The 10,358-nt window shown below is 32.2% G+C and overlaps 1 pseudogene; it reads left to right on the plus strand.

Moving 5' to 3' along the window:
• On the plus strand, positions 1-9,826 carry LOC143046809 (uncharacterized; annotated as a pseudogene).
• Positions 9,827-10,358: the final 532 nt, after the last annotated feature.

A 10,358-nucleotide genomic window follows, 5' to 3' on the forward strand; every position in this document is an offset into this window, starting at 1 on the left:
ATGCCGGTATGTATAGTTTAGAATACCACAGGGTTATGTTTTCATAGATTCGTTATTACGTCTTTACGCTAATTCTTTTAGATGTGCACCAACTATTATTGAAGTCTGGGAAACATGATTTATTTATTAGCTGTAATTGGCTTTAATCTAGTTTTCAGAATTGCGAGTATTCTAGGATAAGTACTTTGTATATAGATATAGGAAGTTGTGGGATTAATGTCAATGTGACAACTCTCCATCTAAGTCACAATTTGTGTCTTTTCATAAGAGTTTTTGTGTTTTTGTCGATCTGAGTGATGAATCGAGCCTTTTTCGGCTTCTCATGTGCAAAGGCAGAGGCCTAAAATTGTATTGTTGTCACTGGTTTTTATTAATTGTAATTTCGTTTGTACAAAACAGGTCGTTCGTTTAAACAATGACATTGTTACTATTACGGGACCTATATATAATACCTATCTAAAGATTTCGTACAATGATTTGAATATTGTACGTACGCTTGAAAAAATCAAACCATTAAGGCATAATCCAGACAACTTTCGGGGACAGGATGTTAGAGGTTATATCTGTTTCATATTCGTTATATTCGGTCTCAAATGTCGCTTTTTTTTTTTATCACATTCAACCTTCAAACATTTAAAAAAAAGTTAATCGCAAAAAATATGTATGCTTCTCTTCAAGATTTTTATCCTTATATTTTTCTTCCTTCGTTGATAAATTAGTTTCTGGTAAAGTGAGATAATTCCTGCTGCCATTTGATAATGGCATTCCATTTAATAGATAAACATATATTTTGAGTTTGTGTTGGAACAAAGAGTATCATACTTCAAGATTGTCATTAATTAAGAAAAAAACATGCTTAAACAAGTCCCGCAGAAATGTGTGCAATCGTCATAACATAAACAACGGATTAAACATAAGTATGATCTTAACAATTTTTCTTTATTTTTATAATTAGATGCGTAATTTGTGTTCGAATGCTTGACTTTCATGTAGATTAATTTTATTCAGAAAACCATGCCATTACACCGAATTAAACATTGACTCTCAGTGTTATCGTTTGAATGAAATGCTTGCTCTCTTCACGTCCGATAGTACCTTAAACTAAAGTATAACAAAATAATTTAAAGGCAAATTATGTTTTTTGTGTTATTATTATATTCCTCCAAGTTCTAAATAATCCTTGCATTCATTTCACTGAGTTTCTGCAAGAAACTGACTTCATTCATTATTTTGATAATAAATTTCTCTAAAAATCATATTAGCGTAAAAATAGGTCTTTTAATAAGTTTTTCATGAAACATAATTATCTTTTGCTATGTTGTGTTGTTCTTTATACCGGAATTCAATTTAATTACAGATCGTTTTCGAGTTTTCATTTTTAGACCAAAAAAAATTCAATAGCATGTAAAAATCAAAATCACAAAAAAAAACTGAACCCCGTGGACACTTAAAACAGAAAGTCCCTTATCAAAGTGCAAAATGAAATACTCAAGAACATTAAATGAATGGACAACAACTGTCATATTCCTGGCTTATTACAGGCAAAAAAATTTCAAACATTCTATTTACTGGTTAGAAACTAATAAATACATGTGGTACTTAAAAATTATGAATGGGGCAAATGAAGCAGCATACCTATTCTAGCGAGTGTAAGTCACGAAATGCAACGAGAGGATAGAAACAAAAATCACAAAAATATTGAACTCCGAAGAAAGTTCAAAACGAAAGTCTGTTATCAAATGGCAAAAGCAAACACATCAAACGAATGGATAACAACTGTCATATTCCTGACTGGATGTTACTCTAAAAGTTATTGGATTTAAAATGTATAGAGTATATTAGATTACCCATTGATGCTTCTTTTTCACATAACACAAGGTGAGCAACATTTACTAAAACACAATATCTTTGCATAAATAAAACAACATGAGAGTAACTCTAAATTGTATAATGTCTTACTAATTTCGGCCTTATATCTTGACTTACATCTAGAAATTGACAATGAGGATCGGTTGAAAACAAAACTTTACGACAAAAGAGATGATTTCAGCTCTCAAATTGTGAACTTTCCATTTCTAAGTAGCAACATTTCGGCAGCACCTGCATACGGGTTATTTATCTCCCAATTGATACGATATTCCCGTGATTGTATTTTTTATCATATTAAAAGAGGGTTGCTGCTCACAAGGAAGCCTTTAAACCAAGAGTTCAGAATGGTGAAGTTGAAATCATCCTTTCGTAAATTTTACGGACGCCATCACAAGTTGTTTGACCGTTATGGAATAACCGTTTCACAGATAATATCGGCTATGTTTCTTTCGTCGTAACTATACTCTCCTTCCCTTTCATGAATGTGATCTACCGAATAAGACTATTTACCCGATTTGTTATAACATGACCAACACGACGGGTACCACGTGTGGAACAGGACCGGCTTAGCCTTCCGGAGCACCTGAGATCACCTCAAGTTTTTTGTGGGGTTCATGTTGCTTATTCTTAAGTGTTCTAAGATATGTCATGTGTACTATTGTTTGTCTGCTTGTCTATTTTATTTGTAGCCATGGCGTAGTCAGTTTATTTTAGATTAATGAGTTTGACTGTCCCTCTGGTATCTTTCGTCCCTCCTTTAATGCATTTCAGTTAAAAACAGACGTAGAAAACGTTACGGGCGTTTGAAAAAATATATATTCTTTTAAAATCTAAATATTTCGCTACCTGACGTTCGACATATTTCAAGTCAGTAAATTAGTTATAAGCTAAACTAACTTCCTTTGAACAAGTTGAATTTTCAAAAGGTTCTATTTAATTTTCTTAATATAAGCTATTGATACATTTCTCAAAGTATATGTAACAAATCTTTGATAAATGATTATTAACACTGACCTGAGATATAAAAACATGTGTATTTTTAAAGATATACTGACATTTAGTATTCGTAAAAACGACATTTTTATTTCTTGCAATGATATACATGCAAATTCTAAATATATACTTATGTTTAAATGATCTATTTATAAAATTTTTAAAATCCCCATGTTACATAACTATGATTAGATAGTAAACATTCATGTGTATAAAGTTTTCGAGTGATCTATTTTTATCATTATGAAAATTCCAATTGTCATAAGAATCTGCTAGGAAATTCTCTTGTCTAGAACATTCTTGGTGTATATAAAATAATCTTACGGGTGTACACAATATCAATCTTCATTAGATTTTAAAACAAGTATTACTTATGATTTGTTTTATGGAATATTTACAAAATGCCATTTTACAGTCTCAAGCCATCGAACGTTTTATACTCTCAAGATTCTATTGCAGGCAAATTCAGAAACGGCCGCCTGATAGGAGAAATTCGAGATGACATTTCAGATGGGATTATGTCTGTCAAAGACTTACCAATGATCAAGGTCAAATTCATTGACGATGAATACGTATCGGCGGATAATAGACGATTATGGATTCTGAGGGAGTTAGAAAGATCAGGCCATCTTGAACATATTGAAGTTATTATAATAACTAAAAAAATGGACCGGAAAAAATCTGCAAGGACAGATCATGTAAAAATTCGTGGTGGTGGTCCTGGTGGAAGGTCAACTGTTAAACAATATGATTGTCAAGTAATGAACAGTGAGGAATAGACATATGAAAAGTTAAGAAACCGTCATTCAAAACAGTGACGCTCATAGAGTGTGGTTGAAGTGGATATAATTGGTTTTGAACAGAAACAGACTAATTCGCAGGAGTTGGAAACGATATTGGATACAAAATGTTAAGCAGTGTATTTCGTGTGTATTCCGTTGTGACAATGGAGAAATTTATTAAAAGTGGTGAAAGTTAAATTGTACATCATATGTAAACATTAATAATTTCAATTACATTACAACTTTTCATTACTTGTAAAACTTCAAAGATTGCTTTTACTTTAAATGATTATTTAGATGTGGTGTTTTTATTTATGACCGATAAAAAAATCAGAAGATATCTAGTGAATTTAAAAACTCTCGAATCAAATGAAACGGACAACGCAATGGTAACTATCGATTTGTTAAAAAAAAGCTTATGTATATTGATATATTAATAAATTTCGACCATGTATATTGTTAAAGATAAATAGTTTTTCAAATGTATTGTTAATTTTATTGTATGCATATTTGATGTGTTGAATTTGTGGTCTTGAACATGTTGAAAAGAAAAAAAAAAAAAAAAATCCAAAAAAAAAATCGTGGAGTCGTAAAATGATAAAAGAAATCAAATCCTACAATATAACGAACAACAGAAACATCAAAAGATACCTCTGATGACTTGCATTTCAAATATTATTTGGTTCGTTTAGACATAACCTTAAGTATATTAAGGAGGCTCGAGGGTACAAAAACTTCAAACATTTTTTTCTTTCATTACAAATTTTATATATTACTTATTAGTTGTTACTTTTTCATATGGTACTAAAAAAATCAATTGATCTTTGCCCCAGATGACTTTCAGAATGTATATATCATTCAAAAAGCTCCTAATTATTTCCCTTTGGTGCAAAAATACCTTTTTTTGGCATTGAAATTGAAACATCTTATTTAACTCATCGGTGAAATATATTTTTTTCAAATAAGCTGTACTTAAACTAAACTATTGTATAAATTAAGCGATTTCTGTAATTTAGTTCTTTTTTTATTTCAATATTACCTTTATTTCTCATATTAGTTACCTGTAAAAAAACGTATGCTTCTTTCGAAGGCAGATTGTGAGCTTAAATGAACGGTGACCCCATATTTTTATTTTATTTTTCTATTAAGTATATGATAAAGTTCATTTATAGAAAAATATAGCGAAATCCGATATTTAAAAAGAAAAGATTTATACCGGCGAGCCCGATTACGTGTGTTATAAATCGAAAACGGGCTAAAAAATCCCGACACAATAATGTGTGCCTGTCTCAAACCCTGATCGTGTGAACCACAGTTTACGACGTAGGTTCGGCAACTTCAGGTTAGAATGAATACCCGCTACTCAATCAAAATAGAGGTATAACACAATTGGTTAATTAAAAGATCACTGACAAACAATTAATTATTCAGTTGTCTAAATATCTAAGAGGGGAAAAACATAATAATAAAACGAAACTTATCATTTGTGCCTATTTAACCAATAATACACTTCGCATTTCATGTTTACTTTGGAATAGAAAATAATGCGACAATATTGAAATGCTATCAAACCAATTCATTTGAATTTTTAAAAACTCATATGTGAATTTAAAGATATATCCCAATGATAAAATGAATTTATATAAAGAAATTTACTAAAGATTTACACTTTATAAAATATATTTAAATAACCAATGGATCATAGATTATAAACGTGAATATGATAGATATTTATACATGTACATGTAATAAGATTTCCGGTCTTGATAACAGCAGACAAATATATTTATTAAAGTTATGTACACCGGTATGTAAACATTACCACGTGTATTTGTTTATGAAATTACACGTGTTTGAAAGTATATAATAGGTTAAAAGTTTCATTGGTCGAGGTAGAACTGACCATAATATTTGAATAAGGTCATTTCAAATATTTCGTGCTATACTTTTTGCGGTTTTGTAAATTAAAGATATTGTCATTCGAGGTTCGCTTTTGGTGCAGTAAAGTTGTAAGCTTTTGCTTAACTTGAGTATGTCTGAGAATAGAGAAGGAAGTCCAATGTCCGAAAGTGAGACTGAGCATACACACATTTCAACCGGTAAATCACAAAGTAGCAACCACATAGTAGAAGAACGCCGTGATTTAGCTGATACTTTTGAACTTTTTAAAGTGTATTTTGACAATCAGCTAGTAGATCTTAAATCAGATTTGGTCCGTGAACAGAACGTAATTTCCAAAAAGTTAAAAGAAGAGGTTTCCCTTAAATTCAAGCACGAGGGCAACAAAAAACAATACAAATTTAACGAGGAAACTATTACCGAGTTAAACAAGGTTTATAGCTTTGTTCCCCGTCCAGAAACCAAGGTGTCACGTATCATCATAGACCTCATAGATAAGGTTAAGGGCAGAAACAAACTGATACGCATAGCAGATACTTCAGCCGGTGATTGAGCTACTGTTAGAGAGTATGAAGCAAATATTATCGTTTCAGACTCTGAAGATGAAAAGAAAATCCGCCAGGCGGAGTCCAGAGCCATGCGTTCGACTAAAGACAAATCCCGACGCCGAAATCCCTACAAGACAACTTCTAGACCGTATCCCGTTGAAACTGCTTCTCATGCTTATTATTCCAATCAATATCAGCGTCAGATCCCGCCGCCCTTTCGAGCTGGCAGCGGGCGGCGTGAGCCGTCCCAGCACGATATGTGCCATGCCTGTAAACAATTTGGCCACTGGAGGAAGAAATGTCCACTTGTCAAACGCAACCAGTTCAACTTCAACAATACACAACAGAACAATTAACAATGAACTGTTAGTTAATGATAAGTATTTATATTCATTTTCTGAATTTGATAGTGATTATTGTTTAAATCATGATATTGAGATTTTGCTTAGACAAGTAAGATGTTTTGAAAATTTCAAATCTAACACGGGTATTTTCTCTGGTGTAAAGGGAAGGTTAGCTAAAAGTATTCAGTACTGGGAGCATATTGGTGCTAATTCATTTATTTTAGACACACTGAAAAATTGTTATCTTATTCCATTTATTGATACTCCTTCGAGCATGTACATGAAAAATAACAAATCTGCTCTTAAGAATGATGAATTTGTTAGCAAATCTGTAAATGAACTTGTTCTTTCAGGTTGCGTCATTGAGGTCCCATTTCAACCTTACATTGTCAATCCGCTAAGTGTAGCTACTCAAAAGTCTGGGAAAAGGCGTCTAATTTTAGATTTGAGCACTTTGAATTTATCGGTGAAAAAGGAAAAGATTAAATTTGAAGATTGGAAAATAGCTCTGCAATACTTTCAGAAAAATGATTATCTGTATAAATTTGATTTAAAATCTGGTTATTTTCATTTGGATATATGTCCACAGCAGCACACGTATCTAGGTTTTTCGTGGGAAGATAAATTTTATTGCTTCACTGTTTTAGCATTTGGTCTTTCAACGGGTCCTTACATATTTACAAAGTGTCTCAGACCATTGGTCAAGTATTGGAGAAAAAATGGTATAAAAATAGTTTTATATCTTGATGATGAATTTGGTATGAATAACGAAAATAATGAATGCATCAAAGATGCTGAATTTGTGAAACAATCACTTTTGAGTGCGGGTTTTCTTCTGAACGAAGAAAAATCTGTTTTTACTCCTGTCCAGAAGTTGGAGTGGTTGGGAATCATTTGGTATTCATGTAATCTCACTTTATGCATTCCTTAAAGGAGAATTGACGAATTATTACAATCTATTCATAATGTTTTCAGAGAAATTCCATATATTTCTGCCAGAAATTTAGCCCAGGTAACGGGTAGAATTATAAGTATGTCTCCTGTGATCGGAAATATTACTAGAATAATGACTAGATATTGCTATATGTCTATTGAAAGTAGAATGTCATGGGATAGTTATTTAGTTTAAGAAAGTAAAAGTTTTGTGATATCAGAATTAAAGTTCTGGCTTGATAACATTGCAAATGTAAATTTTAAAACATTAAATCAATATAGTCAGTCACATGTAATGGTATATTCTGATGCTAGCAGCATAGCTGCCGGAGCATGTACAGTAGAGTTGGAAAGTAAAATTTTTCACACTATGTGGAAATCCACTGAAATGTTAGAGAGTTCCACGTGGAGGGAACTAAAGGCCATATAATTGGCGTTGATGTCTTATCAACATGCATTTGCTGGAAAATCCTTAAAATGGCTAACTAATAATCAAAATTGTGTCAGAATTGTTCAAGCAGGAAGCATGAAAGAAAAACTGCAAGATATAGTAATTTCCATTTTTTCTATTTGTTTATAAAAGAAAATGGATTCCGAGAGGTGAAAATTCGAAAGCTGATTATATCAGTAAAATCATTGATTATGAAGACTGGGGAGTTTCAGAATTTTTCTATACTTTTATTAACGACCTTTGGGGTCCTTATACAGTCGATCGTTTTGCTAGTTCTCGTAACACAAAATTAGAATGATTTAACTTTTTATTCTGGAATGTAAATACAGAAGCTGTAGACTGTTTTACTCAGAATTGGTCTGGTGAAAACAATTGGATTGTACCACCTATTTACTTAGTATTGAGAGCTATAAAACATGTAATTGCTTGTAAACCTAGAGGTACTTTAATTGTACCAAAATGGATATCTGCGACCTATTGGCCTTTCATTTTTGATAAAAATATGAATTACAGAGATTACATATCTGATGTTATTGAATTTAAAAATACAAGTGGTATTTTTGTCAGTGGTTCTAATAGAAAATCCATTTTTGGCACTGAACCTTTTATTGCTCCAGTATTGGCAGTGAAGTTAGATGCGACAAGGATAACAAGGCCCTAGTGCACTAATGTGTATTGTAGCTAGCGAGGTTAAAGTGACGAGGTCTTAGTACACGGATGTGTATTGTAGCTGGCGAGGTTAAAGTAACGAGGCCCTAGTACATGAATGTGTATTGTAGCAGGCACGGTTGTTGTTGATAAGGCCCTAGTGCGTATATACATTGTAGAAAGCATGGTTATATTCAACACGGCACTAATGTATATAGCATTGTAGCTGGCATGGTCAAATACATATTGGACAAGGTCCTGTTATGTTTACAGTGGCATGGTTCACTTGTATATAAGTTTTTAATACTTTGACATTTTATAATGTTTGTTTCACGATTGTACATTTTTCAGATATTTTTCGAGTTGGTAGATGGAAACAGAATTCAGATATTTCGGATGAACTTTCTACATTGAAAGCTAGACTACCAGAGTACTGCTTGAGCTCACGTTCTCTGAACACTCGTAAAAAGTACCAGTATGCCTGTAATGCTTTCTGTAAGTGGACTAAAATACATAATATTACTCCATTACCTTCATCTGATTATACAGTTTCTCTTTATTTGATTCACATTTCACAGAACGCAAAATCGGTAAGCAAGATAAATGAAGTAATATACACCATTAGCTGGGCACATAAACTGGCTGGATTTAATAATCCTTGTACATTTGAATTAGTAACGTTTGTAAACGAAGGAGCACAGAGAAAATTGGGACATTTTATCACTAAGAAAGATCCTATTACACCAGACATTTTGCGAAAGATTGTGCATACTTATGGTCATCTTAATAGTAATCTTAAAGACTTAAGAACTGTTTGTATGTGTTTATTAAGCTATGCAGGTTTTTGTAAGGTTTTCAGAACTAGTTAATTTGAGAGGTAATGATATAAAGATTTATTCTACACATGCAAATTTATATTTAGCGAAGAGTAAAACTGATATTTACAGAGAAGGGAGGGATGTGGTTATTTCTAAAACTAATCTTGTAACTTGTCCTGTCTGTATGCTAGAACGATATCTCAAATTAGCTAGTATTACATCAAATTCTGATGAATTTATTTTTAGATCCGTTAATTTTTGTAAGTCTGATAATTCTTATAAACTTAGAAGTACAGGTCCGTTGTCATACACGAGAGCTCGAGAAATACTACTTTCAAGTTTACAGAGTATAGGCTTAGATAGTAAAAAAATTGGACTGCATAGTCTCCGTTCAGGAGGGGCATCGGCTGCTGCAGCGGCTGGTGTAGAGGACAGATTGTTCAAAAAGCATGGTCGGTGGAAAAGTGACACGGCAAAAGACGGTTATGTTAAAGAGTCTTTGAAGGATAGACTGTCTGTAACGAATAATATTTGGATTTAATTATGTATTTTTTCTTTTATTTTTTCTATACCCTTTCTTTATTTTTCGAAGCTTTGCTGCACACTGTCAGGCGAGCTGATCCCATACAAAGGTGTTGAGTTTATTTTGTAAATAATTTATGTTCGCTTGAAGTTATGAATTAGAACATAAATATATTTATTAAAGTTATGTACACCGGTATGTAAACATTACCACGTGTATTTGTTTATGAAATTACACGTGTTTGAAAGTATTATAATATGTTAAATGTTTTCCATTGGTCGAGGTAGAACTGACCATAATATTTGAATAAGGTCATTTCAAATATTTCGTGCTATACTTTTTGCGGTTTTGTAAATTAAAGATATTGTCATTCGAGGTTCGCTTTTGGTGCAGTAACGTTTCCCACCCTCCCACCCGACTTTATGCATTTTATTTGTGTTATTTTTTATTAATGTGAAAAATAATGTGTGTAAGAACAGAATCTTTATTTGATTCATAATATGTTTTTTCGTACATAATGAAAATTGTTTTTTATTTTTATAGATTGGTT

The sequence above is a fragment of the Mytilus galloprovincialis genome, chromosome 9 (assembly GCF_965363235.1).
Source record: "Mytilus galloprovincialis chromosome 9, xbMytGall1.hap1.1, whole genome shotgun sequence".
Lineage (NCBI taxonomy): Eukaryota > Metazoa > Mollusca > Bivalvia > Mytilida > Mytilidae > Mytilus > Mytilus galloprovincialis.